The sequence below is a fragment of the Leptodactylus fuscus genome, unplaced genomic scaffold (assembly GCF_031893055.1).
Source record: "Leptodactylus fuscus isolate aLepFus1 unplaced genomic scaffold, aLepFus1.hap2 HAP2_SCAFFOLD_1050, whole genome shotgun sequence".
Taxonomy (NCBI): Eukaryota; Metazoa; Chordata; class Amphibia; order Anura; family Leptodactylidae; genus Leptodactylus; species Leptodactylus fuscus.
Genome location: NW_027439870.1, coordinates 1 through 27,125, shown reverse-complemented (window position 1 = coordinate 27,125; position 27,125 = coordinate 1). Strand labels below are relative to the sequence as shown.

Below are 27,125 nucleotides of genomic sequence, written 5' to 3'. Positions count from 1 at the left end.
TGCAGCCCTATTTTGGTTTTTTTTTTGTTTTTTTTTCCTTTCCCTTAATGAAGTAGAAATCAATTAGCTTGTGCAGGTTTTCCCTACCTGCCACCAAAAGTGAAAAAAAAGAAAAGAAAAACTTTTGTGCAAGGCAAAGTGACATGTGCAAATGTTATCTTGTGACGCCAGCGGATTTTGCCGAATTTTGCGAATCTGCATAAACCACTCCCACCGTTTGACCACACCCATTCAAGTGTCCGGTCAAGTGCAAGTTCAGAAATAAATTTATGCCCAAAAATTTTAAAAGAATTCAATGCATTTAAAATTGAATAAAATGGCAGCAAATCAGACACTTTGCAGCAGTAATGTCATTTGCAATCAATCAATCAATCAATCAATCAAAGAAAATAATTAATGAAGTACCTTTCAGGTAGAGTCAGTCACAGCATCAGGCCACGTCCAACTGTCAATTTTCTCTTTGCTAGCTTGCCAGGTGCAGCAATCTTCTCTGTTGGTCGGTCAGTCCTCTGTCTCTTTCTTTCAACTGAATTGGAAAGGGGTGCACCGATCCTGGAAGTAATGCAATACCAGGTCAATGCGTGGAGTGGACAGAGCAAGCTCCGATTCCAGCTCCCTGTTCTAAAAATCCATTTAATATATGGTCCCCAGATAGGGGACGTATCAGATATTAAACTGATAAGAACAGATACTACACTTGATCTTAGCCATAAGGCCGAGAAGCGATGGCAAGCGCTCGGCACCTGTTCTGGCGCCCTTCCGTGTTCACTGTGCACCGCTCAAGGTGTGCACCATGCTGCTGCAGCCCTATTTTGGTTTTTTTTTTGTTTTTTTTTCCTTTCCCTTAATGAAGTAGAAATCAATTAGCTTGTGCAGGTTTTCCCTACCTGCCACCAAAAGTGAAAAAAAAGAAAAGAAAAACTTTTGTGCAAGGCAAAGTGACATGTGCAAATGTTATCTTGTGACGCCAGCGGATTTTGCCGAATTTTGCGAATCTGCATAAACCACTCCCACCGTTTGACCACACCCATTCAAGTGTCCGGTCAAGTGCAAGTTCAGAAATAAATTTATGCCCAAAAATTTTAAAAGAATTCAATGCATTTAAAATTGAATAAAATGGCAGCAAATCAGACACTTTGCAGCAGTAATGTCATTTGCAATCAATCAATCAATCAATCAATCAAAGAAAATAATTAATGAAGTACCTTTCAGGTAGAGTCAGTCACAGCATCAGGCCACGTCCAACTGTCAATTTTCTCTTTGCTAGCTTGCCAGGTGCAGCAATCTTCTCTGTTGGTCGGTCAGTCCTCTGTCTCTTTCTTTCAACTGAATTGGAAAGGGGTGCACCGATCCTGGAAGTAATGCAATACCAGGTCAATGCGTGGAGTGGACAGAGCAAGCTCCGATTCCAGCTCCCTGTTCTAAAAATCCATTTAATATATGGTCCCCAGATAGGGGACGTATCAGATATTAAACTGATAAGAACAGATACTACACTTGATCTTAGCCATAAGGCCGAGAAGCGATGGCAAGCGCTCGGCACCTGTTCTGGCGCCCTTCCGTGTTCACTGTGCACCGCTCAAGGTGTGCACCATGCTGCTGCAGCCCTATTTTGGTTTTTTTTTTGTTTTTTTTTCCTTTCCCTTAATGAAGTAGAAATCAATTAGCTTGTGCAGGTTTTCCCTACCTGCCACCAAAAGTGAAAAAAAAGAAAAGAAAAACTTTTGTGCAAGGCAAAGTGACATGTGCAAATGTTATCTTGTGACGCCAGCGGATTTTGCCGAATTTTGCGAATCTGCATAAACCACTCCCACCGTTTGACCACACCCATTCAAGTGTCCGGTCAAGTGCAAGTTCAGAAATAAATTTATGCCCAAAAATTTTAAAAGAATTCAATGCATTTAAAATTGAATAAAATGGCAGCAAATCAGACACTTTGCAGCAGTAATGTCATTTGCAATCAATCAATCAATCAATCAATCAAAGAAAATAATTAATGAAGTACCTTTCAGGTAGAGTCAGTCACAGCATCAGGCCACGTCCAACTGTCAATTTTCTCTTTGCTAGCTTGCCAGGTGCAGCAATCTTCTCTGTTGGTCGGTCAGTCCTCTGTCTCTTTCTTTCAACTGAATTGGAAAGGGGTGCACCGATCCTGGAAGTAATGCAATACCAGGTCAATGCGTGGAGTGGACAGAGCAAGCTCCGATTCCAGCTCCCTGTTCTAAAAATCCATTTAATATATGGTCCCCAGATAGGGGACGTATCAGATATTAAACTGATAAGAACAGATACTACACTTGATCTTAGCCATAAGGCCGAGAAGCGATGGCAAGCGCTCGGCACCTGTTCTGGCGCCCTTCCGTGTTCACTGTGCACCGCTCAAGGTGTGCACCATGCTGCTGCAGCCCTATTTTGGTTTTTTTTTTGTTTTTTTTTCCTTTCCCTTAATGAAGTAGAAATCAATTAGCTTGTGCAGGTTTTCCCTACCTGCCACCAAAAGTGAAAAAAAAGAAAAGAAAAACTTTTGTGCAAGGCAAAGTGACATGTGCAAATGTTATCTTGTGACGCCAGCGGATTTTGCCGAATTTTGCGAATCTGCATAAACCACTCCCACCGTTTGACCACACCCATTCAAGTGTCCGGTCAAGTGCAAGTTCAGAAATAAATTTATGCCCAAAAATTTTAAAAGAATTCAATGCATTTAAAATTGAATAAAATGGCAGCAAATCAGACACTTTGCAGCAGTAATGTCATTTGCAATCAATCAATCAATCAATCAATCAAAGAAAATAATTAATGAAGTACCTTTCAGGTAGAGTCAGTCACAGCATCAGGCCACGTCCAACTGTCAATTTTCTCTTTGCTAGCTTGCCAGGTGCAGCAATCTTCTCTGTTGGTCGGTCAGTCCTCTGTCTCTTTCTTTCAACTGAATTGGAAAGGGGTGCACCGATCCTGGAAGTAATGCAATACCAGGTCAATGCGTGGAGTGGACAGAGCAAGCTCCGATTCCAGCTCCCTGTTCTAAAAATCCATTTAATATATGGTCCCCAGATAGGGGACGTATCAGATATTAAACTGATAAGAACAGATACTACACTTGATCTTAGCCATAAGGCCGAGAAGCGATGGCAAGCGCTCGGCACCTGTTCTGGCGCCCTTCCGTGTTCACTGTGCACCGCTCAAGGTGTGCACCATGCTGCTGCAGCCCTATTTTGGTTTTTTTTTTGTTTTTTTTTCCTTTCCCTTAATGAAGTAGAAATCAATTAGCTTGTGCAGGTTTTCCCTACCTGCCACCAAAAGTGAAAAAAAAGAAAAGAAAAACTTTTGTGCAAGGCAAAGTGACATGTGCAAATGTTATCTTGTGACGCCAGCGGATTTTGCCGAATTTTGCGAATCTGCATAAACCACTCCCACCGTTTGACCACACCCATTCAAGTGTCCGGTCAAGTGCAAGTTCAGAAATAAATTTATGCCCAAAAATTTTAAAAGAATTCAATGCATTTAAAATTGAATAAAATGGCAGCAAATCAGACACTTTGCAGCAGTAATGTCATTTGCAATCAATCAATCAATCAATCAATCAAAGAAAATAATTAATGAAGTACCTTTCAGGTAGAGTCAGTCACAGCATCAGGCCACGTCCAACTGTCAATTTTCTCTTTGCTAGCTTGCCAGGTGCAGCAATCTTCTCTGTTGGTCGGTCAGTCCTCTGTCTCTTTCTTTCAACTGAATTGGAAAGGGGTGCACCGATCCTGGAAGTAATGCAATACCAGGTCAATGCGTGGAGTGGACAGAGCAAGCTCCGATTCCAGCTCCCTGTTCTAAAAATCCATTTAATATATGGTCCCCAGATAGGGGACGTATCAGATATTAAACTGATAAGAACAGATACTACACTTGATCTTAGCCATAAGGCCGAGAAGCGATGGCAAGCGCTCGGCACCTGTTCTGGCGCCCTTCCGTGTTCACTGTGCACCGCTCAAGGTGTGCACCATGCTGCTGCAGCCCTATTTTGGTTTTTTTTTTGTTTTTTTTTCCTTTCCCTTAATGAAGTAGAAATCAATTAGCTTGTGCAGGTTTTCCCTACCTGCCACCAAAAGTGAAAAAAAAGAAAAGAAAAACTTTTGTGCAAGGCAAAGTGACATGTGCAAATGTTATCTTGTGACGCCAGCGGATTTTGCCGAATTTTGCGAATCTGCATAAACCACTCCCACCGTTTGACCACACCCATTCAAGTGTCCGGTCAAGTGCAAGTTCAGAAATAAATTTATGCCCAAAAATTTTAAAAGAATTCAATGCATTTAAAATTGAATAAAATGGCAGCAAATCAGACACTTTGCAGCAGTAATGTCATTTGCAATCAATCAATCAATCAATCAATCAAAGAAAATAATTAATGAAGTACCTTTCAGGTAGAGTCAGTCACAGCATCAGGCCACGTCCAACTGTCAATTTTCTCTTTGCTAGCTTGCCAGGTGCAGCAATCTTCTCTGTTGGTCGGTCAGTCCTCTGTCTCTTTCTTTCAACTGAATTGGAAAGGGGTGCACCGATCCTGGAAGTAATGCAATACCAGGTCAATGCGTGGAGTGGACAGAGCAAGCTCCGATTCCAGCTCCCTGTTCTAAAAATCCATTTAATATATGGTCCCCAGATAGGGGACGTATCAGATATTAAACTGATAAGAACAGATACTACACTTGATCTTAGCCATAAGGCCGAGAAGCGATGGCAAGCGCTCGGCACCTGTTCTGGCGCCCTTCCGTGTTCACTGTGCACCGCTCAAGGTGTGCACCATGCTGCTGCAGCCCTATTTTGGTTTTTTTTTTGTTTTTTTTTCCTTTCCCTTAATGAAGTAGAAATCAATTAGCTTGTGCAGGTTTTCCCTACCTGCCACCAAAAGTGAAAAAAAAGAAAAGAAAAACTTTTGTGCAAGGCAAAGTGACATGTGCAAATGTTATCTTGTGACGCCAGCGGATTTTGCCGAATTTTGCGAATCTGCATAAACCACTCCCACCGTTTGACCACACCCATTCAAGTGTCCGGTCAAGTGCAAGTTCAGAAATAAATTTATGCCCAAAAATTTTAAAAGAATTCAATGCATTTAAAATTGAATAAAATGGCAGCAAATCAGACACTTTGCAGCAGTAATGTCATTTGCAATCAATCAATCAATCAATCAATCAAAGAAAATAATTAATGAAGTACCTTTCAGGTAGAGTCAGTCACAGCATCAGGCCACGTCCAACTGTCAATTTTCTCTTTGCTAGCTTGCCAGGTGCAGCAATCTTCTCTGTTGGTCGGTCAGTCCTCTGTCTCTTTCTTTCAACTGAATTGGAAAGGGGTGCACCGATCCTGGAAGTAATGCAATACCAGGTCAATGCGTGGAGTGGACAGAGCAAGCTCCGATTCCAGCTCCCTGTTCTAAAAATCCATTTAATATATGGTCCCCAGATAGGGGACGTATCAGATATTAAACTGATAAGAACAGATACTACACTTGATCTTAGCCATAAGGCCGAGAAGCGATGGCAAGCGCTCGGCACCTGTTCTGGCGCCCTTCCGTGTTCACTGTGCACCGCTCAAGGTGTGCACCATGCTGCTGCAGCCCTATTTTGGTTTTTTTTTTGTTTTTTTTTCCTTTCCCTTAATGAAGTAGAAATCAATTAGCTTGTGCAGGTTTTCCCTACCTGCCACCAAAAGTGAAAAAAAAGAAAAGAAAAACTTTTGTGCAAGGCAAAGTGACATGTGCAAATGTTATCTTGTGACGCCAGCGGATTTTGCCGAATTTTGCGAATCTGCATAAACCACTCCCACCGTTTGACCACACCCATTCAAGTGTCCGGTCAAGTGCAAGTTCAGAAATAAATTTATGCCCAAAAATTTTAAAAGAATTCAATGCATTTAAAATTGAATAAAATGGCAGCAAATCAGACACTTTGCAGCAGTAATGTCATTTGCAATCAATCAATCAATCAATCAATCAAAGAAAATAATTAATGAAGTACCTTTCAGGTAGAGTCAGTCACAGCATCAGGCCACGTCCAACTGTCAATTTTCTCTTTGCTAGCTTGCCAGGTGCAGCAATCTTCTCTGTTGGTCGTGTCAGTCCTCTGTCTCTTTCTTTCAACTGAATTGGAAAGGGGTGCACCGATCCTGGAAGTAATGCAATACCAGGTCAATGCGTGGAGTGGACAGAGCAAGCTCCGATTCCAGCTCCCTGTTCTAAAAATCCATTTAATATATGGTCCCCAGATAGGGGACGTATCAGATATTAAACTGATAAGAACAGATACTACACTTGATCTTAGCCATAAGGCCGAGAAGCGATGGCAAGCGCTCGGCACCTGTTCTGGCGCCCTTCCGTGTTCACTGTGCACCGCTCAAGGTGTGCACCATGCTGCTGCAGCCCTATTTTGGTTTTTTTTTTGTTTTTTTTTCCTTTCCCTTAATGAAGTAGAAATCAATTAGCTTGTGCAGGTTTTCCCTACCTGCCACCAAAAGTGAAAAAAAAGAAAAGAAAAACTTTTGTGCAAGGCAAAGTGACATGTGCAAATGTTATCTTGTGACGCCAGCGGATTTTGCCGAATTTTGCGAATCTGCATAAACCACTCCCACCGTTTGACCACACCCATTCAAGTGTCCGGTCAAGTGCAAGTTCAGAAATAAATTTATGCCCAAAAATTTTAAAAGAATTCAATGCATTTAAAATTGAATAAAATGGCAGCAAATCAGACACTTTGCAGCAGTAATGTCATTTGCAATCAATCAATCAATCAATCAATCAAAGAAAATAATTAATGAAGTACCTTTCAGGTAGAGTCAGTCACAGCATCAGGCCACGTCCAACTGTCAATTTTCTCTTTGCTAGCTTGCCAGGTGCAGCAATCTTCTCTGTTGGTCGGTCAGTCCTCTGTCTCTTTCTTTCAACTGAATTGGAAAGGGGTGCACCGATCCTGGAAGTAATGCAATACCAGGTCAATGCGTGGAGTGGACAGAGCAAGCTCCGATTCCAGCTCCCTGTTCTAAAAATCCATTTAATATATGGTCCCCAGATAGGGGACGTATCAGATATTAAACTGATAAGAACAGATACTACACTTGATCTTAGCCATAAGGCCGAGAAGCGATGGCAAGCGCTCGGCACCTGTTCTGGCGCCCTTCCGTGTTCACTGTGCACCGCTCAAGGTGTGCACCATGCTGCTGCAGCCCTATTTTGGTTTTTTTTTTGTTTTTTTTTCCTTTCCCTTAATGAAGTAGAAATCAATTAGCTTGTGCAGGTTTTCCCTACCTGCCACCAAAAGTGAAAAAAAAGAAAAGAAAAACTTTTGTGCAAGGCAAAGTGACATGTGCAAATGTTATCTTGTGACGCCAGCGGATTTTGCCGAATTTTGCGAATCTGCATAAACCACTCCCACCGTTTGACCACACCCATTCAAGTGTCCGGTCAAGTGCAAGTTCAGAAATAAATTTATGCCCAAAAATTTTAAAAGAATTCAATGCATTTAAAATTGAATAAAATGGCAGCAAATCAGACACTTTGCAGCAGTAATGTCATTTGCAATCAATCAATCAATCAATCAATCAAAGAAAATAATTAATGAAGTACCTTTCAGGTAGAGTCAGTCACAGCATCAGGCCACGTCCAACTGTCAATTTTCTCTTTGCTAGCTTGCCAGGTGCAGCAATCTTCTCTGTTGGTCGGTCAGTCCTCTGTCTCTTTCTTTCAACTGAATTGGAAAGGGGTGCACCGATCCTGGAAGTAATGCAATACCAGGTCAATGCGTGGAGTGGACAGAGCAAGCTCCGATTCCAGCTCCCTGTTCTAAAAATCCATTTAATATATGGTCCCCAGATAGGGGACGTATCAGATATTAAACTGATAAGAACAGATACTACACTTGATCTTAGCCATAAGGCCGAGAAGCGATGGCAAGCGCTCGGCACCTGTTCTGGCGCCCTTCCGTGTTCACTGTGCACCGCTCAAGGTGTGCACCATGCTGCTGCAGCCCTATTTTGGTTTTTTTTTTGTTTTTTTTTCCTTTCCCTTAATGAAGTAGAAATCAATTAGCTTGTGCAGGTTTTCCCTACCTGCCACCAAAAGTGAAAAAAAAGAAAAGAAAAACTTTTGTGCAAGGCAAAGTGACATGTGCAAATGTTATCTTGTGACGCCAGCGGATTTTGCCGAATTTTGCGAATCTGCATAAACCACTCCCACCGTTTGACCACACCCATTCAAGTGTCCGGTCAAGTGCAAGTTCAGAAATAAATTTATGCCCAAAAATTTTAAAAGAATTCAATGCATTTAAAATTGAATAAAATGGCAGCAAATCAGACACTTTGCAGCAGTAATGTCATTTGCAATCAATCAATCAATCAATCAATCAAAGAAAATAATTAATGAAGTACCTTTCAGGTAGAGTCAGTCACAGCATCAGGCCACGTCCAACTGTCAATTTTCTCTTTGCTAGCTTGCCAGGTGCAGCAATCTTCTCTGTTGGTCGGTCAGTCCTCTGTCTCTTTCTTTCAACTGAATTGGAAAGGGGTGCACCGATCCTGGAAGTAATGCAATACCAGGTCAATGCGTGGAGTGGACAGAGCAAGCTCCGATTCCAGCTCCCTGTTCTAAAAATCCATTTAATATATGGTCCCCAGATAGGGGACGTATCAGATATTAAACTGATAAGAACAGATACTACACTTGATCTTAGCCATAAGGCCGAGAAGCGATGGCAAGCGCTCGGCACCTGTTCTGGCGCCCTTCCGTGTTCACTGTGCACCGCTCAAGGTGTGCACCATGCTGCTGCAGCCCTATTTTGGTTTTTTTTTTGTTTTTTTTTCCTTTCCCTTAATGAAGTAGAAATCAATTAGCTTGTGCAGGTTTTCCCTACCTGCCACCAAAAGTGAAAAAAAAGAAAAGAAAAACTTTTGTGCAAGGCAAAGTGACATGTGCAAATGTTATCTTGTGACGCCAGCGGATTTTGCCGAATTTTGCGAATCTGCATAAACCACTCCCACCGTTTGACCACACCCATTCAAGTGTCCGGTCAAGTGCAAGTTCAGAAATAAATTTATGCCCAAAAATTTTAAAAGAATTCAATGCATTTAAAATTGAATAAAATGGCAGCAAATCAGACACTTTGCAGCAGTAATGTCATTTGCAATCAATCAATCAATCAATCAATCAAAGAAAATAATTAATGAAGTACCTTTCAGGTAGAGTCAGTCACAGCATCAGGCCACGTCCAACTGTCAATTTTCTCTTTGCTAGCTTGCCAGGTGCAGCAATCTTCTCTGTTGGTCGGTCAGTCCTCTGTCTCTTTCTTTCAACTGAATTGGAAAGGGGTGCACCGATCCTGGAAGTAATGCAATACCAGGTCAATGCGTGGAGTGGACAGAGCAAGCTCCGATTCCAGCTCCCTGTTCTAAAAATCCATTTAATATATGGTCCCCAGATAGGGGACGTATCAGATATTAAACTGATAAGAACAGATACTACACTTGATCTTAGCCATAAGGCCGAGAAGCGATGGCAAGCGCTCGGCACCTGTTCTGGCGCCCTTCCGTGTTCACTGTGCACCGCTCAAGGTGTGCACCATGCTGCTGCAGCCCTATTTTGGTTTTTTTTTTGTTTTTTTTTCCTTTCCCTTAATGAAGTAGAAATCAATTAGCTTGTGCAGGTTTTCCCTACCTGCCACCAAAAGTGAAAAAAAAGAAAAGAAAAACTTTTGTGCAAGGCAAAGTGACATGTGCAAATGTTATCTTGTGACGCCAGCGGATTTTGCCGAATTTTGCGAATCTGCATAAACCACTCCCACCGTTTGACCACACCCATTCAAGTGTCCGGTCAAGTGCAAGTTCAGAAATAAATTTATGCCCAAAAATTTTAAAAGAATTCAATGCATTTAAAATTGAATAAAATGGCAGCAAATCAGACACTTTGCAGCAGTAATGTCATTTGCAATCAATCAATCAATCAATCAATCAAAGAAAATAATTAATGAAGTACCTTTCAGGTAGAGTCAGTCACAGCATCAGGCCACGTCCAACTGTCAATTTTCTCTTTGCTAGCTTGCCAGGTGCAGCAATCTTCTCTGTTGGTCGGTCAGTCCTCTGTCTCTTTCTTTCAACTGAATTGGAAAGGGGTGCACCGATCCTGGAAGTAATGCAATACCAGGTCAATGCGTGGAGTGGACAGAGCAAGCTCCGATTCCAGCTCCCTGTTCTAAAAATCCATTTAATATATGGTCCCCAGATAGGGGACGTATCAGATATTAAACTGATAAGAACAGATACTACACTTGATCTTAGCCATAAGGCCGAGAAGCGATGGCAAGCGCTCGGCACCTGTTCTGGCGCCCTTCCGTGTTCACTGTGCACCGCTCAAGGTGTGCACCATGCTGCTGCAGCCCTATTTTGGTTTTTTTTTTGTTTTTTTTTCCTTTCCCTTAATGAAGTAGAAATCAATTAGCTTGTGCAGGTTTTCCCTACCTGCCACCAAAAGTGAAAAAAAAGAAAAGAAAAACTTTTGTGCAAGGCAAAGTGACATGTGCAAATGTTATCTTGTGACGCCAGCGGATTTTGCCGAATTTTGCGAATCTGCATAAACCACTCCCACCGTTTGACCACACCCATTCAAGTGTCCGGTCAAGTGCAAGTTCAGAAATAAATTTATGCCCAAAAATTTTAAAAGAATTCAATGCATTTAAAATTGAATAAAATGGCAGCAAATCAGACACTTTGCAGCAGTAATGTCATTTGCAATCAATCAATCAATCAATCAATCAAAGAAAATAATTAATGAAGTACCTTTCAGGTAGAGTCAGTCACAGCATCAGGCCACGTCCAACTGTCAATTTTCTCTTTGCTAGCTTGCCAGGTGCAGCAATCTTCTCTGTTGGTCGGTCAGTCCTCTGTCTCTTTCTTTCAACTGAATTGGAAAGGGGTGCACCGATCCTGGAAGTAATGCAATACCAGGTCAATGCGTGGAGTGGACAGAGCAAGCTCCGATTCCAGCTCCCTGTTCTAAAAATCCATTTAATATATGGTCCCCAGATAGGGGACGTATCAGATATTAAACTGATAAGAACAGATACTACACTTGATCTTAGCCATAAGGCCGAGAAGCGATGGCAAGCGCTCGGCACCTGTTCTGGCGCCCTTCCGTGTTCACTGTGCACCGCTCAAGGTGTGCACCATGCTGCTGCAGCCCTATTTTGGTTTTTTTTTTGTTTTTTTTTCCTTTCCCTTAATGAAGTAGAAATCAATTAGCTTGTGCAGGTTTTCCCTACCTGCCACCAAAAGTGAAAAAAAAGAAAAGAAAAACTTTTGTGCAAGGCAAAGTGACATGTGCAAATGTTATCTTGTGACGCCAGCGGATTTTGCCGAATTTTGCGAATCTGCATAAACCACTCCCACCGTTTGACCACACCCATTCAAGTGTCCGGTCAAGTGCAAGTTCAGAAATAAATTTATGCCCAAAAATTTTAAAAGAATTCAATGCATTTAAAATTGAATAAAATGGCAGCAAATCAGACACTTTGCAGCAGTAATGTCATTTGCAATCAATCAATCAATCAATCAATCAAAGAAAATAATTAATGAAGTACCTTTCAGGTAGAGTCAGTCACAGCATCAGGCCACGTCCAACTGTCAATTTTCTCTTTGCTAGCTTGCCAGGTGCAGCAATCTTCTCTGTTGGTCGGTCAGTCCTCTGTCTCTTTCTTTCAACTGAATTGGAAAGGGGTGCACCGATCCTGGAAGTAATGCAATACCAGGTCAATGCGTGGAGTGGACAGAGCAAGCTCCGATTCCAGCTCCCTGTTCTAAAAATCCATTTAATATATGGTCCCCAGATAGGGGACGTATCAGATATTAAACTGATAAGAACAGATACTACACTTGATCTTAGCCATAAGGCCGAGAAGCGATGGCAAGCGCTCGGCACCTGTTCTGGCGCCCTTCCGTGTTCACTGTGCACCGCTCAAGGTGTGCACCATGCTGCTGCAGCCCTATTTTGGTTTTTTTTTTGTTTTTTTTTCCTTTCCCTTAATGAAGTAGAAATCAATTAGCTTGTGCAGGTTTTCCCTACCTGCCACCAAAAGTGAAAAAAAAGAAAAGAAAAACTTTTGTGCAAGGCAAAGTGACATGTGCAAATGTTATCTTGTGACGCCAGCGGATTTTGCCGAATTTTGCGAATCTGCATAAACCACTCCCACCGTTTGACCACACCCATTCAAGTGTCCGGTCAAGTGCAAGTTCAGAAATAAATTTATGCCCAAAAATTTTAAAAGAATTCAATGCATTTAAAATTGAATAAAATGGCAGCAAATCAGACACTTTGCAGCAGTAATGTCATTTGCAATCAATCAATCAATCAATCAATCAAAGAAAATAATTAATGAAGTACCTTTCAGGTAGAGTCAGTCACAGCATCAGGCCACGTCCAACTGTCAATTTTCTCTTTGCTAGCTTGCCAGGTGCAGCAATCTTCTCTGTTGGTCGGTCAGTCCTCTGTCTCTTTCTTTCAACTGAATTGGAAAGGGGTGCACCGATCCTGGAAGTAATGCAATACCAGGTCAATGCGTGGAGTGGACAGAGCAAGCTCCGATTCCAGCTCCCTGTTCTAAAAATCCATTTAATATATGGTCCCCAGATAGGGGACGTATCAGATATTAAACTGATAAGAACAGATACTACACTTGATCTTAGCCATAAGGCCGAGAAGCGATGGCAAGCGCTCGGCACCTGTTCTGGCGCCCTTCCGTGTTCACTGTGCACCGCTCAAGGTGTGCACCATGCTGCTGCAGCCCTATTTTGGTTTTTTTTTTGTTTTTTTTTCCTTTCCCTTAATGAAGTAGAAATCAATTAGCTTGTGCAGGTTTTCCCTACCTGCCACCAAAAGTGAAAAAAAAGAAAAGAAAAACTTTTGTGCAAGGCAAAGTGACATGTGCAAATGTTATCTTGTGACGCCAGCGGATTTTGCCGAATTTTGCGAATCTGCATAAACCACTCCCACCGTTTGACCACACCCATTCAAGTGTCCGGTCAAGTGCAAGTTCAGAAATAAATTTATGCCCAAAAATTTTAAAAGAATTCAATGCATTTAAAATTGAATAAAATGGCAGCAAATCAGACACTTTGCAGCAGTAATGTCATTTGCAATCAATCAATCAATCAATCAATCAAAGAAAATAATTAATGAAGTACCTTTCAGGTAGAGTCAGTCACAGCATCAGGCCACGTCCAACTGTCAATTTTCTCTTTGCTAGCTTGCCAGGTGCAGCAATCTTCTCTGTTGGTCGGTCAGTCCTCTGTCTCTTTCTTTCAACTGAATTGGAAAGGGGTGCACCGATCCTGGAAGTAATGCAATACCAGGTCAATGCGTGGAGTGGACAGAGCAAGCTCCGATTCCAGCTCCCTGTTCTAAAAATCCATTTAATATATGGTCCCCAGATAGGGGACGTATCAGATATTAAACTGATAAGAACAGATACTACACTTGATCTTAGCCATAAGGCCGAGAAGCGATGGCAAGCGCTCGGCACCTGTTCTGGCGCCCTTCCGTGTTCACTGTGCACCGCTCAAGGTGTGCACCATGCTGCTGCAGCCCTATTTTGGTTTTTTTTTTGTTTTTTTTTCCTTTCCCTTAATGAAGTAGAAATCAATTAGCTTGTGCAGGTTTTCCCTACCTGCCACCAAAAGTGAAAAAAAAGAAAAGAAAAACTTTTGTGCAAGGCAAAGTGACATGTGCAAATGTTATCTTGTGACGCCAGCGGATTTTGCCGAATTTTGCGAATCTGCATAAACCACTCCCACCGTTTGACCACACCCATTCAAGTGTCCGGTCAAGTGCAAGTTCAGAAATAAATTTATGCCCAAAAATTTTAAAAGAATTCAATGCATTTAAAATTGAATAAAATGGCAGCAAATCAGACACTTTGCAGCAGTAATGTCATTTGCAATCAATCAATCAATCAATCAATCAAAGAAAATAATTAATGAAGTACCTTTCAGGTAGAGTCAGTCACAGCATCAGGCCACGTCCAACTGTCAATTTTCTCTTTGCTAGCTTGCCAGGTGCAGCAATCTTCTCTGTTGGTCGGTCAGTCCTCTGTCTCTTTCTTTCAACTGAATTGGAAAGGGGTGCACCGATCCTGGAAGTAATGCAATACCAGGTCAATGCGTGGAGTGGACAGAGCAAGCTCCGATTCCAGCTCCCTGTTCTAAAAATCCATTTAATATATGGTCCCCAGATAGGGGACGTATCAGATATTAAACTGATAAGAACAGATACTACACTTGATCTTAGCCATAAGGCCGAGAAGCGATGGCAAGCGCTCGGCACCTGTTCTGGCGCCCTTCCGTGTTCACTGTGCACCGCTCAAGGTGTGCACCATGCTGCTGCAGCCCTATTTTGGTTTTTTTTTTGTTTTTTTTTCCTTTCCCTTAATGAAGTAGAAATCAATTAGCTTGTGCAGGTTTTCCCTACCTGCCACCAAAAGTGAAAAAAAAGAAAAGAAAAACTTTTGTGCAAGGCAAAGTGACATGTGCAAATGTTATCTTGTGACGCCAGCGGATTTTGCCGAATTTTGCGAATCTGCATAAACCACTCCCACCGTTTGACCACACCCATTCAAGTGTCCGGTCAAGTGCAAGTTCAGAAATAAATTTATGCCCAAAAATTTTAAAAGAATTCAATGCATTTAAAATTGAATAAAATGGCAGCAAATCAGACACTTTGCAGCAGTAATGTCATTTGCAATCAATCAATCAATCAATCAATCAAAGAAAATAATTAATGAAGTACCTTTCAGGTAGAGTCAGTCACAGCATCAGGCCACGTCCAACTGTCAATTTTCTCTTTGCTAGCTTGCCAGGTGCAGCAATCTTCTCTGTTGGTCGGTCAGTCCTCTGTCTCTTTCTTTCAACTGAATTGGAAAGGGGTGCACCGATCCTGGAAGTAATGCAATACCAGGTCAATGCGTGGAGTGGACAGAGCAAGCTCCGATTCCAGCTCCCTGTTCTAAAAATCCATTTAATATATGGTCCCCAGATAGGGGACGTATCAGATATTAAACTGATAAGAACAGATACTACACTTGATCTTAGCCATAAGGCCGAGAAGCGATGGCAAGCGCTCGGCACCTGTTCTGGCGCCCTTCCGTGTTCACTGTGCACCGCTCAAGGTGTGCACCATGCTGCTGCAGCCCTATTTTGGTTTTTTTTTTTGTTTTTTTTTCCTTTCCCTTAATGAAGTAGAAATCAATTAGCTTGTGCAGGTTTTCCCTACCTGCCACCAAAAGTGAAAAAAAAGAAAAGAAAAACTTTTGTGCAAGGCAAAGTGACATGTGCAAATGTTATCTTGTGACGCCAGCGGATTTTGCCGAATTTTGCGAATCTGCATAAACCACTCCCACCGTTTGACCACACCCATTCAAGTGTCCGGTCAAGTGCAAGTTCAGAAATAAATTTATGCCCAAAAATTTTAAAAGAATTCAATGCATTTAAAATTGAATAAAATGGCAGCAAATCAGACACTTTGCAGCAGTAATGTCATTTGCAATCAATCAATCAATCAATCAATCAAAGAAAATAATTAATGAAGTACCTTTCAGGTAGAGTCAGTCACAGCATCAGGCCACGTCCAACTGTCAATTTTCTCTTTGCTAGCTTGCCAGGTGCAGCAATCTTCTCTGTTGGTCGGTCAGTCCTCTGTCTCTTTCTTTCAACTGAATTGGAAAGGGGTGCACCGATCCTGGAAGTAATGCAATACCAGGTCAATGCGTGGAGTGGACAGAGCAAGCTCCGATTCCAGCTCCCTGTTCTAAAAATCCATTTAATATATGGTCCCCAGATAGGGGACGTATCAGATATTAAACTGATAAGAACAGATACTACACTTGATCTTAGCCATAAGGCCGAGAAGCGATGGCAAGCGCTCGGCACCTGTTCTGGCGCCCTTCCGTGTTCACTGTGCACCGCTCAAGGTGTGCACCATGCTGCTGCAGCCCTATTTTGGTTTTTTTTTTGTTTTTTTTTCCTTTCCCTTAATGAAGTAGAAATCAATTAGCTTGTGCAGGTTTTCCCTACCTGCCACCAAAAGTGAAAAAAAAGAAAAGAAAAACTTTTGTGCAAGGCAAAGTGACATGTGCAAATGTTATCTTGTGACGCCAGCGGATTTTGCCGAATTTTGCGAATCTGCATAAACCACTCCCACCGTTTGACCACACCCATTCAAGTGTCCGGTCAAGTGCAAGTTCAGAAATAAATTTATGCCCAAAAATTTTAAAAGAATTCAATGCATTTAAAATTGAATAAAATGGCAGCAAATCAGACACTTTGCAGCAGTAATGTCATTTGCAATCAATCAATCAATCAATCAATCAAAGAAAATAATTAATGAAGTACCTTTCAGGTAGAGTCAGTCACAGCATCAGGCCACGTCCAACTGTCAATTTTCTCTTTGCTAGCTTGCCAGGTGCAGCAATCTTCTCTGTTGGTCGGTCAGTCCTCTGTCTCTTTCTTTCAACTGAATTGGAAAGGGGTGCACCGATCCTGGAAGTAATGCAATACCAGGTCAATGCGTGGAGTGGACAGAGCAAGCTCCGATTCCAGCTCCCTGTTCTAAAAATCCATTTAATATATGGTCCCCAGATAGGGGACGTATCAGATATTAAACTGATAAGAACAGATACTACACTTGATCTTAGCCATAAGGCCGAGAAGCGATGGCAAGCGCTCGGCACCTGTTCTGGCGCCCTTCCGTGTTCACTGTGCACCGCTCAAGGTGTGCACCATGCTGCTGCAGCCCTATTTTGGTTTTTTTTTTGTTTTTTTTTCCTTTCCCTTAATGAAGTAGAAATCAATTAGCTTGTGCAGGTTTTCCCTACCTGCCACCAAAAGTGAAAAAAAAGAAAAGAAAAACTTTTGTGCAAGGCAAAGTGACATGTGCAAATGTTATCTTGTGACGCCAGCGGATTTTGCCGAATTTTGCGAATCTGCATAAACCACTCCCACCGTTTGACCACACCCATTCAAGTGTCCGGTCAAGTGCAAGTTCAGAAATAAATTTATGCCCAAAAATTTTAAAAGAATTCAATGCATTTAAAATTGAATAAAATGGCAGCAAATCAGACACTTTGCAGCAGTAATGTCATTTGCAATCAATCAATCAATCAATCAATCAAAGAAAATAATTAATGAAGTACCTTTCAGGTAGAGTCAGTCACAGCATCAGGCCACGTCCAACTGTCAATTTTCTCTTTGCTAGCTTGCCAGGTGCAGCAATCTTCTCTGTTGGTCGGTCAGTCCTCTGTCTCTTTCTTTCAACTGAATTGGAAAGGGGTGCACCGATCCTGGAAGTAATGCAATACCAGGTCAATGCGTGGAGTGGACAGAGCAAGCTCCGATTCCAGCTCCCTGTTCTAAAAATCCATTTAATATATGGTCCCCAGATAGGGGACGTATCAGATATTAAACTGATAAGAACAGATACTACACTTGATCTTAGCCATAAGGCCGAGAAGCGATGGCAAGCGCTCGGCACCTGTTCTGGCGCCCTTCCGTGTTCACTGTGCACCGCTCAAGGTGTGCACCATGCTGCTGCAGCCCTATTTTGGTTTTTTTTTTGTTTTTTTTTCCTTTCCCTTAATGAAGTAGAAATCAATTAGCTTGTGCAGGTTTTCCCTACCTGCCACCAAAAGTGAAAAAAAAGAAAAGAAAAACTTTTGTGCAAGGCAAAGTGACATGTGCAAATGTTATCTTGTGACGCCAGCGGATTTTGCCGAATTTTGCGAATCTGCATAAACCACTCCCACCGTTTGACCACACCCATTCAAGTGTCCGGTCAAGTGCAAGTTCAGAAATAAATTTATGCCCAAAAATTTTAAAAGAATTCAATGCATTTAAAATTGAATAAAATGGCAGCAAATCAGACACTTTGCAGCAGTAATGTCATTTGCAATCAATCAATCAATCAATCAATCAAAGAAAATAATTAATGAAGTACCTTTCAGGTAGAGTCAGTCACAGCATCAGGCCACGTCCAACTGTCAATTTTCTCTTTGCTAGCTTGCCAGGTGCAGCAATCTTCTCTGTTGGTCGGTCAGTCCTCTGTCTCTTTCTTTCAACTGAATTGGAAAGGGGTGCACCGATCCTGGAAGTAATGCAATACCAGGTCAATGCGTGGAGTGGACAGAGCAAGCTCCGATTCCAGCTCCCTGTTCTAAAAATCCATTTAATATATGGTCCCCAGATAGGGGACGTATCAGATATTAAACTGATAAGAACAGATACTACACTTGATCTTAGCCATAAGGCCGAGAAGCGATGGCAAGCGCTCGGCACCTGTTCTGGCGCCCTTCCGTGTTCACTGTGCACCGCTCAAGGTGTGCACCATGCTGCTGCAGCCCTATTTTGGTTTTTTTTTTGTTTTTTTTTCCTTTCCCTTAATGAAGTAGAAATCAATTAGCTTGTGCAGGTTTTCCCTACCTGCCACCAAAAGTGAAAAAAAAGAAAAGAAAAACTTTTGTGCAAGGCAAAGTGACATGTGCAAATGTTATCTTGTGACGCCAGCGGATTTTGCCGAATTTTGCGAATCTGCATAAACCACTCCCACCGTTTGACCACACCCATTCAAGTGTCCGGTCAAGTGCAAGTTCAGAAATAAATTTATGCCCAAAAATTTTAAAAGAATTCAATGCATTTAAAATTGAATAAAATGGCAGCAAATCAGACACTTTGCAGCAGTAATGTCATTTGCAATCAATCAATCAATCAATCAATCAAAGAAAATAATTAATGAAGTACCTTTCAGGTAGAGTCAGTCACAGCATCAGGCCACGTCCAACTGTCAATTTTCTCTTTGCTAGCTTGCCAGGTGCAGCAATCTTCTCTGTTGGTCGGTCAGTCCTCTGTCTCTTTCTTTCAACTGAATTGGAAAGGGGTGCACCGATCCTGGAAGTAATGCAATACCAGGTCAATGCGTGGAGTGGACAGAGCAAGCTCCGATTCCAGCTCCCTGTTCTAAAAATCCATTTAATATATGGTCCCCAGATAGGGGACGTATCAGATATTAAACTGATAAGAACAGATACTACACTTGATCTTAGCCATAAGGCCGAGAAGCGATGGCAAGCGCTCGGCACCTGTTCTGGCGCCCTTCCGTGTTCACTGTGCACCGCTCAAGGTGTGCACCATGCTGCTGCAGCCCTATTTTGGTTTTTTTTTTGTTTTTTTTTCCTTTCCCTTAATGAAGTAGAAATCAATTAGCTTGTGCAGGTTTTCCCTACCTGCCACCAAAAGTGAAAAAAAAGAAAAGAAAAACTTTTGTGCAAGGCAAAGTGACATGTGCAAATGTTATCTTGTGACGCCAGCGGATTTTGCCGAATTTTGCGAATCTGCATAAACCACTCCCACCGTTTGACCACACCCATTCAAGTGTCCGGTCAAGTGCAAGTTCAGAAATAAATTTATGCCCAAAAATTTTAAAAGAATTCAATGCATTTAAAATTGAATAAAATGGCAGCAAATCAGACACTTTGCAGCAGTAATGTCATTTGCAATCAATCAATCAATCAATCAATCAAAGAAAATAATTAATGAAGTACCTTTCAGGTAGAGTCAGTCACAGCATCAGGCCACGTCCAACTGTCAATTTTCTCTTTGCTAGCTTGCCAGGTGCAGCAATCTTCTCTGTTGGTCGGTCAGTCCTCTGTCTCTTTCTTTCAACTGAATTGGAAAGGGGTGCACCGATCCTGGAAGTAATGCAATACCAGGTCAATGCGTGGAGTGGACAGAGCAAGCTCCGATTCCAGCTCCCTGTTCTAAAAATCCATTTAATATATGGTCCCCAGATAGGGGACGTATCAGATATTAAACTGATAAGAACAGATACTACACTTGATCTTAGCCATAAGGCCGAGAAGCGATGGCAAGCGCTCGGCACCTGTTCTGGCGCCCTTCCGTGTTCACTGTGCACCGCTCAAGGTGTGCACCATGCTGCTGCAGCCCTATTTTGGTTTTTTTTTTGTTTTTTTTTCCTTTCCCTTAATGAAGTAGAAATCAATTAGCTTGTGCAGGTTTTCCCTACCTGCCACCAAAAGTGAAAAAAAAGAAAAGAAAAACTTTTGTGCAAGGCAAAGTGACATGTGCAAATGTTATCTTGTGACGCCAGCGGATTTTGCCGAATTTTGCGAATCTGCATAAACCACTCCCACCGTTTGACCACACCCATTCAAGTGTCCGGTCAAGTGCAAGTTCAGAAATAAATTTATGCCCAAAAATTTTAAAAGAATTCAATGCATTTAAAATTGAATAAAATGGCAGCAAATCAGACACTTTGCAGCAGTAATGTCATTTGCAATCAATCAATCAATCAATCAATCAAAGAAAATAATTAATGAAGTACCTTTCAGGTAGAGTCAGTCACAGCATCAGGCCACGTCCAACTGTCAATTTTCTCTTTGCTAGCTTGCCAGGTGCAGCAATCTTCTCTGTTGGTCGGTCAGTCCTCTGTCTCTTTCTTTCAACTGAATTGGAAAGGGGTGCACCGATCCTGGAAGTAATGCAATACCAGGTCAATGCGTGGAGTGGACAGAGCAAGCTCCGATTCCAGCTCCCTGTTCTAAAAATCCATTTAATATATGGTCCCCAGATAGGGGACGTATCAGATATTAAACTGATAAGAACAGATACTACACTTGATCTTAGCCATAAGGCCGAGAAGCGATGGCAAGCGCTCGGCACCTGTTCTGGCGCCCTTCCGTGTTCACTGTGCACCGCTCAAGGTGTGCACCATGCTGCTGCAGCCCTATTTTGGTTTTTTTTTTGTTTTTTTTTCCTTTCCCTTAATGAAGTAGAAATCAATTAGCTTGTGCAGGTTTTCCCTACCTGCCACCAAAAGTGAAAAAAAAGAAAAGAAAAACTTTTGTGCAAGGCAAAGTGACATGTGCAAATGTTATCTTGTGACGCCAGCGGATTTTGCCGAATTTTGCGAATCTGCATAAACCACTCCCACCGTTTGACCACACCCATTCAAGTGTCCGGTCAAGTGCAAGTTCAGAAATAAATTTATGCCCAAAAATTTTAAAAGAATTCAATGCATTTAAAATTGAATAAAATGGCAGCAAATCAGACACTTTGCAGCAGTAATGTCATTTGCAATCAATCAATCAATCAATCAATCAAAGAAAATAATTAATGAAGTACCTTTCAGGTAGAGTCAGTCACAGCATCAGGCCACGTCCAACTGTCAATTTTCTCTTTGCTAGCTTGCCAGGTGCAGCAATCTTCTCTGTTGGTCGGTCAGTCCTCTGTCTCTTTCTTTCAACTGAATTGGAAAGGGGTGCACCGATCCTGGAAGTAATGCAATACCAGGTCAATGCGTGGAGTGGACAGAGCAAGCTCCGATTCCAGCTCCCTGTTCTAAAAATCCATTTAATATATGGTCCCCAGATAGGGGACGTATCAGATATTAAACTGATAAGAACAGATACTACACTTGATCTTAGCCATAAGGCCGAGAAGCGATGGCAAGCGCTCGGCACCTGTTCTGGCGCCCTTCCGTGTTCACTGTGCACCGCTCAAGGTGTGCACCATGCTGCTGCAGCCCTATTTTGGTTTTTTTTTTGTTTTTTTTTCCTTTCCCTTAATGAAGTAGAAATCAATTAGCTTGTGCAGGTTTTCCCTACCTGCCACCAAAAGTGAAAAAAAAGAAAAGAAAAACTTTTGTGCAAGGCAAAGTGACATGTGCAAATGTTATCTTGTGACGCCAGCGGATTTTGCCGAATTTTGCGAATCTGCATAAACCACTCCCACCGTTTGACCACACCCATTCAAGTGTCCGGTCAAGTGCAAGTTCAGAAATAAATTTATGCCCAAAAATTTTAAAAGAATTCAATGCATTTAAAATTGAATAAAATGGCAGCAAATCAGACACTTTGCAGCAGTAATGTCATTTGCAATCAATCAATCAATCAATCAATCAAAGAAAATAATTAATGAAGTACCTTTCAGGTAGAGTCAGTCACAGCATCAGGCCACGTCCAACTGTCAATTTTCTCTTTGCTAGCTTGCCAGGTGCAGCAATCTTCTCTGTTGGTCGGTCAGTCCTCTGTCTCTTTCTTTCAACTGAATTGGAAAGGGGTGCACCGATCCTGGAAGTAATGCAATACCAGGTCAATGCGTGGAGTGGACAGAGCAAGCTCCGATTCCAGCTCCCTGTTCTAAAAATCCATTTAATATATGGTCCCCAGATAGGGGACGTATCAGATATTAAACTGATAAGAACAGATACTACACTTGATCTTAGCCATAAGGCCGAGAAGCGATGGCAAGCGCTCGGCACCTGTTCTGGCGCCCTTCCGTGTTCACTGTGCACCGCTCAAGGTGTGCACCATGCTGCTGCAGCCCTATTTTGGTTTTTTTTTTGTTTTTTTTTCCTTTCCCTTAATGAAGTAGAAATCAATTAGCTTGTGCAGGTTTTCCCTACCTGCCACCAAAAGTGAAAAAAAAGAAAAGAAAAACTTTTGTGCAAGGCAAAGTGACATGTGCAAATGTTATCTTGTGACGCCAGCGGATTTTGCCGAATTTTGCGAATCTGCATAAACCACTCCCACCGTTTGACCACACCCATTCAAGTGTCCGGTCAAGTGCAAGTTCAGAAATAAATTTATGCCCAAAAATTTTAAAAGAATTCAATGCATTTAAAATTGAATAAAATGGCAGCAAATCAGACACTTTGCAGCAGTAATGTCATTTGCAATCAATCAATCAATCAATCAATCAAAGAAAATAATTAATGAAGTACCTTTCAGGTAGAGTCAGTCACAGCATCAGGCCACGTCCAACTGTCAATTTTCTCTTTGCTAGCTTGCCAGGTGCAGCAATCTTCTCTGTTGGTCGGTCAGTCCTCTGTCTCTTTCTTTCAACTGAATTGGAAAGGGGTGCACCGATCCTGGAAGTAATGCAATACCAGGTCAATGCGTGGAGTGGACAGAGCAAGCTCCGATTCCAGCTCCCTGTTCTAAAAATCCATTTAATATATGGTCCCCAGATAGGGGACGTATCAGATATTAAACTGATAAGAACAGATACTACACTTGATCTTAGCCATAAGGCCGAGAAGCGATGGCAAGCGCTCGGCACCTGTTCTGGCGCCCTTCCGTGTTCACTGTGCACCGCTCAAGGTGTGCACCATGCTGCTGCAGCCCTATTTTGGTTTTTTTTTTGTTTTTTTTTCCTTTCCCTTAATGAAGTAGAAATCAATTAGCTTGTGCAGGTTTTCCCTACCTGCCACCAAAAGTGAAAAAAAAGAAAAGAAAAACTTTTGTGCAAGGCAAAGTGACATGTGCAAATGTTATCTTGTGACGCCAGCGGATTTTGCCGAATTTTGCGAATCTGCATAAACCACTCCCACCGTTTGACCACACCCATTCAAGTGTCCGGTCAAGTGCAAGTTCAGAAATAAATTTATGCCCAAAAATTTTAAAAGAATTCAATGCATTTAAAATTGAATAAAATGGCAGCAAATCAGACACTTTGCAGCAGTAATGTCATTTGCAATCAATCAATCAATCAATCAATCAAAGAAAATAATTAATGAAGTACCTTTCAGGTAGAGTCAGTCACAGCATCAGGCCACGTCCAACTGTCAATTTTCTCTTTGCTAGCTTGCCAGGTGCAGCAATCTTCTCTGTTGGTCGGTCAGTCCTCTGTCTCTTTCTTTCAACTGAATTGGAAAGGGGTGCACCGATCCTGGAAGTAATGCAATACCAGGTCAATGCGTGGAGTGGACAGAGCAAGCTCCGATTCCAGCTCCCTGTTCTAAAAATCCATTTAATATATGGTCCCCAGATAGGGGACGTATCAGATATTAAACTGATAAGAACAGATACTACACTTGATCTTAGCCATAAGGCCGAGAAGCGATGGCAAGCGCTCGGCACCTGTTCTGGCGCCCTTCCGTGTTCACTGTGCACCGCTCAAGGTGTGCACCATGCTGCTGCAGCCCTATTTTGGTTTTTTTTTTGTTTTTTTTTCCTTTCCCTTAATGAAGTAGAAATCAATTAGCTTGTGCAGGTTTTCCCTACCTGCCACCAAAAGTGAAAAAAAAGAAAAGAAAAACTTTTGTGCAAGGCAAAGTGACATGTGCAAATGTTATCTTGTGACGCCAGCGGATTTTGCCGAATTTTGCGAATCTGCATAAACCACTCCCACCGTTTGACCACACCCATTCAAGTGTCCGGTCAAGTGCAAGTTCAGAAATAAATTTATGCCCAAAAATTTTAAAAGAATTCAATGCATTTAAAATTGAATAAAATGGCAGCAAATCAGACACTTTGCAGCAGTAATGTCATTTGCAATCAATCAATCAATCAATCAATCAAAGAAAATAATTAATGAAGTACCTTTCAGGTAGAGTCAGTCACAGCATCAGGCCACGTCCAACTGTCAATTTTCTCTTTGCTAGCTTGCCAGGTGCAGCAATCTTCTCTGTTGGTCGGTCAGTCCTCTGTCTCTTTCTTTCAACTGAATTGGAAAGGGGTGCACCGATCCTGGAAGTAATGCAATACCAGGTCAATGCGTGGAGTGGACAGAGCAAGCTCCGATTCCAGCTCCCTGTTCTAAAAATCCATTTAATATATGGTCCCCAGATAGGGGACGTATCAGATATTAAACTGATAAGAACAGATACTACACTTGATCTTAGCCATAAGGCCGAGAAGCGATGGCAAGCGCTCGGCACCTGTTCTGGCGCCCTTCCGTGTTCACTGTGCACCGCTCAAGGTGTGCACCATGCTGCTGCAGCCCTATTTTGGTTTTTTTTTTGTTTTTTTTTCCTTTCCCTTAATGAAGTAGAAATCAATTAGCTTGTGCAGGTTTTCCCTACCTGCCACCAAAAGTGAAAAAAAAGAAAAGAAAAACTTTTGTGCAAGGCAAAGTGACATGTGCAAATGTTATCTTGTGACGCCAGCGGATTTTGCCGAATTTTGCGAATCTGCATAAACCACTCCCACCGTTTGACCACACCCATTCAAGTGTCCGGTCAAGTGCAAGTTCAGAAATAAATTTATGCCCAAAAATTTTAAAAGAATTCAATGCATTTAAAATTGAATAAAATGGCAGCAAATCAGACACTTTGCAGCAGTAATGTCATTTGCAATCAATCAATCAATCAATCAATCAAAGAAAATAATTAATGAAGTACCTTTCAGGTAGAGTCAGTCACAGCATCAGGCCACGTCCAACTGTCAATTTTCTCTTTGCTAGCTTGCCAGGTGCAGCAATCTTCTCTGTTGGTCGGTCAGTCCTCTGTCTCTTTCTTTCAACTGAATTGGAAAGGGGTGCACCGATCCTGGAAGTAATGCAATACCAGGTCAATGCGTGGAGTGGACAGAGCAAGCTCCGATTCCAGCTCCCTGTTCTAAAAATCCATTTAATATATGGTCCCCAGATAGGGGACGTATCAGATATTAAACTGATAAGAACAGATACTACACTTGATCTTAGCCATAAGGCCGAGAAGCGATGGCAAGCGCTCGGCACCTGTTCTGGCGCCCTTCCGTGTTCACTGTGCACCGCTCAAGGTGTGCACCATGCTGCTGCAGCCCTATTTTGGTTTTTTTTTTGTTTTTTTTTCCTTTCCCTTAATGAAGTAGAAATCAATTAGCTTGTGCAGGTTTTCCCTACCTGCCACCAAAAGTGAAAAAAAAGAAAAGAAAAACTTTTGTGCAAGGCAAAGTGACATGTGCAAATGTTATCTTGTGACGCCAGCGGATTTTGCCGAATTTTGCGAATCTGCATAAACCACTCCCACCGTTTGACCACACCCATTCAAGTGTCCGGTCAAGTGCAAGTTCAGAAATAAATTTATGCCCAAAAATTTTAAAAGAATTCAATGCATTTAAAATTGAATAAAATGGCAGCAAATCAGACACTTTGCAGCAGTAATGTCATTTGCAATCAATCAATCAATCAATCAATCAAAGAAAATAATTAATGAAGTACCTTTCAGGTAGAGTCAGTCACAGCATCAGGCCACGTCCAACTGTCAATTTTCTCTTTGCTAGCTTGCCAGGTGCAGCAATCTTCTCTGTTGGTCGGTCAGTCCTCTGTCTCTTTCTTTCAACTGAATTGGAAAGGGGTGCACCGATCCTGGAAGTAATGCAATACCAGGTCAATGCGTGGAGTGGACAGAGCAAGCTCCGATTCCAGCTCCCTGTTCTAAAAATCCATTTAATATATGGTCCCCAGATAGGGGACGTATCAGATATTAAACTGATAAGAACAGATACTACACTTGATCTTAGCCATAAGGCCGAGAAGCGATGGCAAGCGCTCGGCACCTGTTCTGGCGCCCTTCCGTGTTCACTGTGCACCGCTCAAGGTGTGCACCATGCTGCTGCAGCCCTATTTTGGTTTTTTTTTTGTTTTTTTTTCCTTTCCCTTAATGAAGTAGAAATCAATTAGCTTGTGCAGGTTTTCCCTACCTGCCACCAAAAGTGAAAAAAAAGAAAAGAAAAACTTTTGTGCAAGGCAAAGTGACATGTGCAAATGTTATCTTGTGACGCCAGCGGATTTTGCCGAATTTTGCGAATCTGCATAAACCACTCCCACCGTTTGACCACACCCATTCAAGTGTCCGGTCAAGTGCAAGTTCAGAAATAAATTTATGCCCAAAAATTTTAAAAGAATTCAATGCATTTAAAATTGAATAAAATGGCAGCAAATCAGACACTTTGCAGCAGTAATGTCATTTGCAATCAATCAATCAATCAATCAATCAAAGAAAATAATTAATGAAGTACCTTTCAGGTAGAGTCAGTCACAGCATCAGGCCACGTCCAACTGTCAATTTTCTCTTTGCTAGCTTGCCAGGTGCAGCAATCTTCTCTGTTGGTCGGTCAGTCCTCTGTCTCTTTCTTTCAACTGAATTGGAAAGGGGTGCACCGATCCTGGAAGTAATGCAATACCAGGTCAATGCGTGGAGTGGACAGAGCAAGCTCCGATTCCAGCTCCCTGTTCTAAAAATCCATTTAATATATGGTCCCCAGATAGGGGACGTATCAGATATTAAACTGATAAGAACAGATACTACACTTGATCTTAGCCATAAGGCCGAGAGA

At 41.9% G+C, this 27,125-nt stretch overlaps 34 non-coding genes across 34 annotated transcripts; all 34 read right to left on the bottom strand.

Annotated features, from left to right (window-relative positions):
* Window positions 1-536: 536 nt before the first annotated feature.
* LOC142186502 (U2 spliceosomal RNA) lies at window positions 537-727 on the bottom strand. The gene has a single exon (XR_012712084.1). It is a non-coding gene; the product is annotated as a U2 spliceosomal RNA (small nuclear RNA).
* A 609-nt stretch (window positions 728-1,336) lies between these two features.
* LOC142186501 (U2 spliceosomal RNA) lies at window positions 1,337-1,527 on the bottom strand. The gene has a single exon (XR_012712083.1). It is a non-coding gene; the product is annotated as a U2 spliceosomal RNA (small nuclear RNA).
* Window positions 1,528-2,136: 609 nt separating this feature from the next.
* Window positions 2,137-2,327, bottom strand: LOC142186500 (U2 spliceosomal RNA). Its single transcript, XR_012712082.1, has one exon. It is a non-coding gene; the product is annotated as a U2 spliceosomal RNA (small nuclear RNA).
* A 609-nt stretch (window positions 2,328-2,936) lies between these two features.
* Window positions 2,937-3,127, bottom strand: LOC142186499 (U2 spliceosomal RNA). The gene has a single exon (XR_012712081.1). It is a non-coding gene; the product is annotated as a U2 spliceosomal RNA (small nuclear RNA).
* A 609-nt stretch (window positions 3,128-3,736) lies between these two features.
* Window positions 3,737-3,927, bottom strand: LOC142186497 (U2 spliceosomal RNA). The gene has a single exon (XR_012712080.1). It is a non-coding gene; the product is annotated as a U2 spliceosomal RNA (small nuclear RNA).
* A 609-nt stretch (window positions 3,928-4,536) lies between these two features.
* On the bottom strand, window positions 4,537-4,727 carry LOC142186496 (U2 spliceosomal RNA). The gene has a single exon (XR_012712079.1). It is a non-coding gene; the product is annotated as a U2 spliceosomal RNA (small nuclear RNA).
* A 609-nt stretch (window positions 4,728-5,336) lies between these two features.
* LOC142186495 (U2 spliceosomal RNA) lies at window positions 5,337-5,527 on the bottom strand. The gene has a single exon (XR_012712078.1). It is a non-coding gene; the product is annotated as a U2 spliceosomal RNA (small nuclear RNA).
* Window positions 5,528-6,137: 610 nt separating this feature from the next.
* Window positions 6,138-6,328, bottom strand: LOC142186494 (U2 spliceosomal RNA). The gene has a single exon (XR_012712077.1). It is a non-coding gene; the product is annotated as a U2 spliceosomal RNA (small nuclear RNA).
* A 609-nt stretch (window positions 6,329-6,937) lies between these two features.
* Window positions 6,938-7,128, bottom strand: LOC142186492 (U2 spliceosomal RNA). Its single transcript, XR_012712075.1, has one exon. It is a non-coding gene; the product is annotated as a U2 spliceosomal RNA (small nuclear RNA).
* Window positions 7,129-7,737: 609 nt separating this feature from the next.
* Window positions 7,738-7,928, bottom strand: LOC142186491 (U2 spliceosomal RNA). Its single transcript, XR_012712074.1, has one exon. It is a non-coding gene; the product is annotated as a U2 spliceosomal RNA (small nuclear RNA).
* A 609-nt stretch (window positions 7,929-8,537) lies between these two features.
* Window positions 8,538-8,728, bottom strand: LOC142186490 (U2 spliceosomal RNA). The gene has a single exon (XR_012712073.1). It is a non-coding gene; the product is annotated as a U2 spliceosomal RNA (small nuclear RNA).
* A 609-nt stretch (window positions 8,729-9,337) lies between these two features.
* Window positions 9,338-9,528, bottom strand: LOC142186489 (U2 spliceosomal RNA). The gene has a single exon (XR_012712072.1). It is a non-coding gene; the product is annotated as a U2 spliceosomal RNA (small nuclear RNA).
* Window positions 9,529-10,137: 609 nt separating this feature from the next.
* Window positions 10,138-10,328, bottom strand: LOC142186488 (U2 spliceosomal RNA). Its single transcript, XR_012712071.1, has one exon. It is a non-coding gene; the product is annotated as a U2 spliceosomal RNA (small nuclear RNA).
* Window positions 10,329-10,937: 609 nt separating this feature from the next.
* LOC142186487 (U2 spliceosomal RNA) lies at window positions 10,938-11,128 on the bottom strand. The gene has a single exon (XR_012712070.1). It is a non-coding gene; the product is annotated as a U2 spliceosomal RNA (small nuclear RNA).
* A 609-nt stretch (window positions 11,129-11,737) lies between these two features.
* On the bottom strand, window positions 11,738-11,928 carry LOC142186486 (U2 spliceosomal RNA). Its single transcript, XR_012712069.1, has one exon. It is a non-coding gene; the product is annotated as a U2 spliceosomal RNA (small nuclear RNA).
* Window positions 11,929-12,537: 609 nt separating this feature from the next.
* Window positions 12,538-12,728, bottom strand: LOC142186485 (U2 spliceosomal RNA). Its single transcript, XR_012712068.1, has one exon. It is a non-coding gene; the product is annotated as a U2 spliceosomal RNA (small nuclear RNA).
* A 609-nt stretch (window positions 12,729-13,337) lies between these two features.
* Window positions 13,338-13,528, bottom strand: LOC142186484 (U2 spliceosomal RNA). The gene has a single exon (XR_012712067.1). It is a non-coding gene; the product is annotated as a U2 spliceosomal RNA (small nuclear RNA).
* A 609-nt stretch (window positions 13,529-14,137) lies between these two features.
* On the bottom strand, window positions 14,138-14,328 carry LOC142186483 (U2 spliceosomal RNA). The gene has a single exon (XR_012712066.1). It is a non-coding gene; the product is annotated as a U2 spliceosomal RNA (small nuclear RNA).
* Window positions 14,329-14,937: 609 nt separating this feature from the next.
* On the bottom strand, window positions 14,938-15,128 carry LOC142186481 (U2 spliceosomal RNA). The gene has a single exon (XR_012712064.1). It is a non-coding gene; the product is annotated as a U2 spliceosomal RNA (small nuclear RNA).
* Window positions 15,129-15,738: 610 nt separating this feature from the next.
* On the bottom strand, window positions 15,739-15,929 carry LOC142186480 (U2 spliceosomal RNA). Its single transcript, XR_012712063.1, has one exon. It is a non-coding gene; the product is annotated as a U2 spliceosomal RNA (small nuclear RNA).
* Window positions 15,930-16,538: 609 nt separating this feature from the next.
* On the bottom strand, window positions 16,539-16,729 carry LOC142186479 (U2 spliceosomal RNA). The gene has a single exon (XR_012712062.1). It is a non-coding gene; the product is annotated as a U2 spliceosomal RNA (small nuclear RNA).
* A 609-nt stretch (window positions 16,730-17,338) lies between these two features.
* On the bottom strand, window positions 17,339-17,529 carry LOC142186478 (U2 spliceosomal RNA). Its single transcript, XR_012712061.1, has one exon. It is a non-coding gene; the product is annotated as a U2 spliceosomal RNA (small nuclear RNA).
* A 609-nt stretch (window positions 17,530-18,138) lies between these two features.
* LOC142186477 (U2 spliceosomal RNA) lies at window positions 18,139-18,329 on the bottom strand. The gene has a single exon (XR_012712060.1). It is a non-coding gene; the product is annotated as a U2 spliceosomal RNA (small nuclear RNA).
* Window positions 18,330-18,938: 609 nt separating this feature from the next.
* LOC142186476 (U2 spliceosomal RNA) lies at window positions 18,939-19,129 on the bottom strand. Its single transcript, XR_012712059.1, has one exon. It is a non-coding gene; the product is annotated as a U2 spliceosomal RNA (small nuclear RNA).
* Window positions 19,130-19,738: 609 nt separating this feature from the next.
* On the bottom strand, window positions 19,739-19,929 carry LOC142186475 (U2 spliceosomal RNA). The gene has a single exon (XR_012712058.1). It is a non-coding gene; the product is annotated as a U2 spliceosomal RNA (small nuclear RNA).
* A 609-nt stretch (window positions 19,930-20,538) lies between these two features.
* LOC142186474 (U2 spliceosomal RNA) lies at window positions 20,539-20,729 on the bottom strand. Its single transcript, XR_012712057.1, has one exon. It is a non-coding gene; the product is annotated as a U2 spliceosomal RNA (small nuclear RNA).
* A 609-nt stretch (window positions 20,730-21,338) lies between these two features.
* LOC142186473 (U2 spliceosomal RNA) lies at window positions 21,339-21,529 on the bottom strand. Its single transcript, XR_012712056.1, has one exon. It is a non-coding gene; the product is annotated as a U2 spliceosomal RNA (small nuclear RNA).
* Window positions 21,530-22,138: 609 nt separating this feature from the next.
* On the bottom strand, window positions 22,139-22,329 carry LOC142186471 (U2 spliceosomal RNA). The gene has a single exon (XR_012712055.1). It is a non-coding gene; the product is annotated as a U2 spliceosomal RNA (small nuclear RNA).
* A 609-nt stretch (window positions 22,330-22,938) lies between these two features.
* LOC142186516 (U2 spliceosomal RNA) lies at window positions 22,939-23,129 on the bottom strand. The gene has a single exon (XR_012712098.1). It is a non-coding gene; the product is annotated as a U2 spliceosomal RNA (small nuclear RNA).
* A 609-nt stretch (window positions 23,130-23,738) lies between these two features.
* Window positions 23,739-23,929, bottom strand: LOC142186505 (U2 spliceosomal RNA). The gene has a single exon (XR_012712087.1). It is a non-coding gene; the product is annotated as a U2 spliceosomal RNA (small nuclear RNA).
* A 609-nt stretch (window positions 23,930-24,538) lies between these two features.
* On the bottom strand, window positions 24,539-24,729 carry LOC142186493 (U2 spliceosomal RNA). Its single transcript, XR_012712076.1, has one exon. It is a non-coding gene; the product is annotated as a U2 spliceosomal RNA (small nuclear RNA).
* A 609-nt stretch (window positions 24,730-25,338) lies between these two features.
* On the bottom strand, window positions 25,339-25,529 carry LOC142186482 (U2 spliceosomal RNA). Its single transcript, XR_012712065.1, has one exon. It is a non-coding gene; the product is annotated as a U2 spliceosomal RNA (small nuclear RNA).
* A 609-nt stretch (window positions 25,530-26,138) lies between these two features.
* LOC142186467 (U2 spliceosomal RNA) lies at window positions 26,139-26,329 on the bottom strand. The gene has a single exon (XR_012712052.1). It is a non-coding gene; the product is annotated as a U2 spliceosomal RNA (small nuclear RNA).
* A 609-nt stretch (window positions 26,330-26,938) lies between these two features.
* On the bottom strand, window positions 26,939-27,125 carry LOC142186469 (U2 spliceosomal RNA; the record flags this gene model as incomplete). The annotated part of the gene is made up of 1 exon (XR_012712054.1): window positions 26,939-27,125. It is a non-coding gene; the product is annotated as a U2 spliceosomal RNA (small nuclear RNA).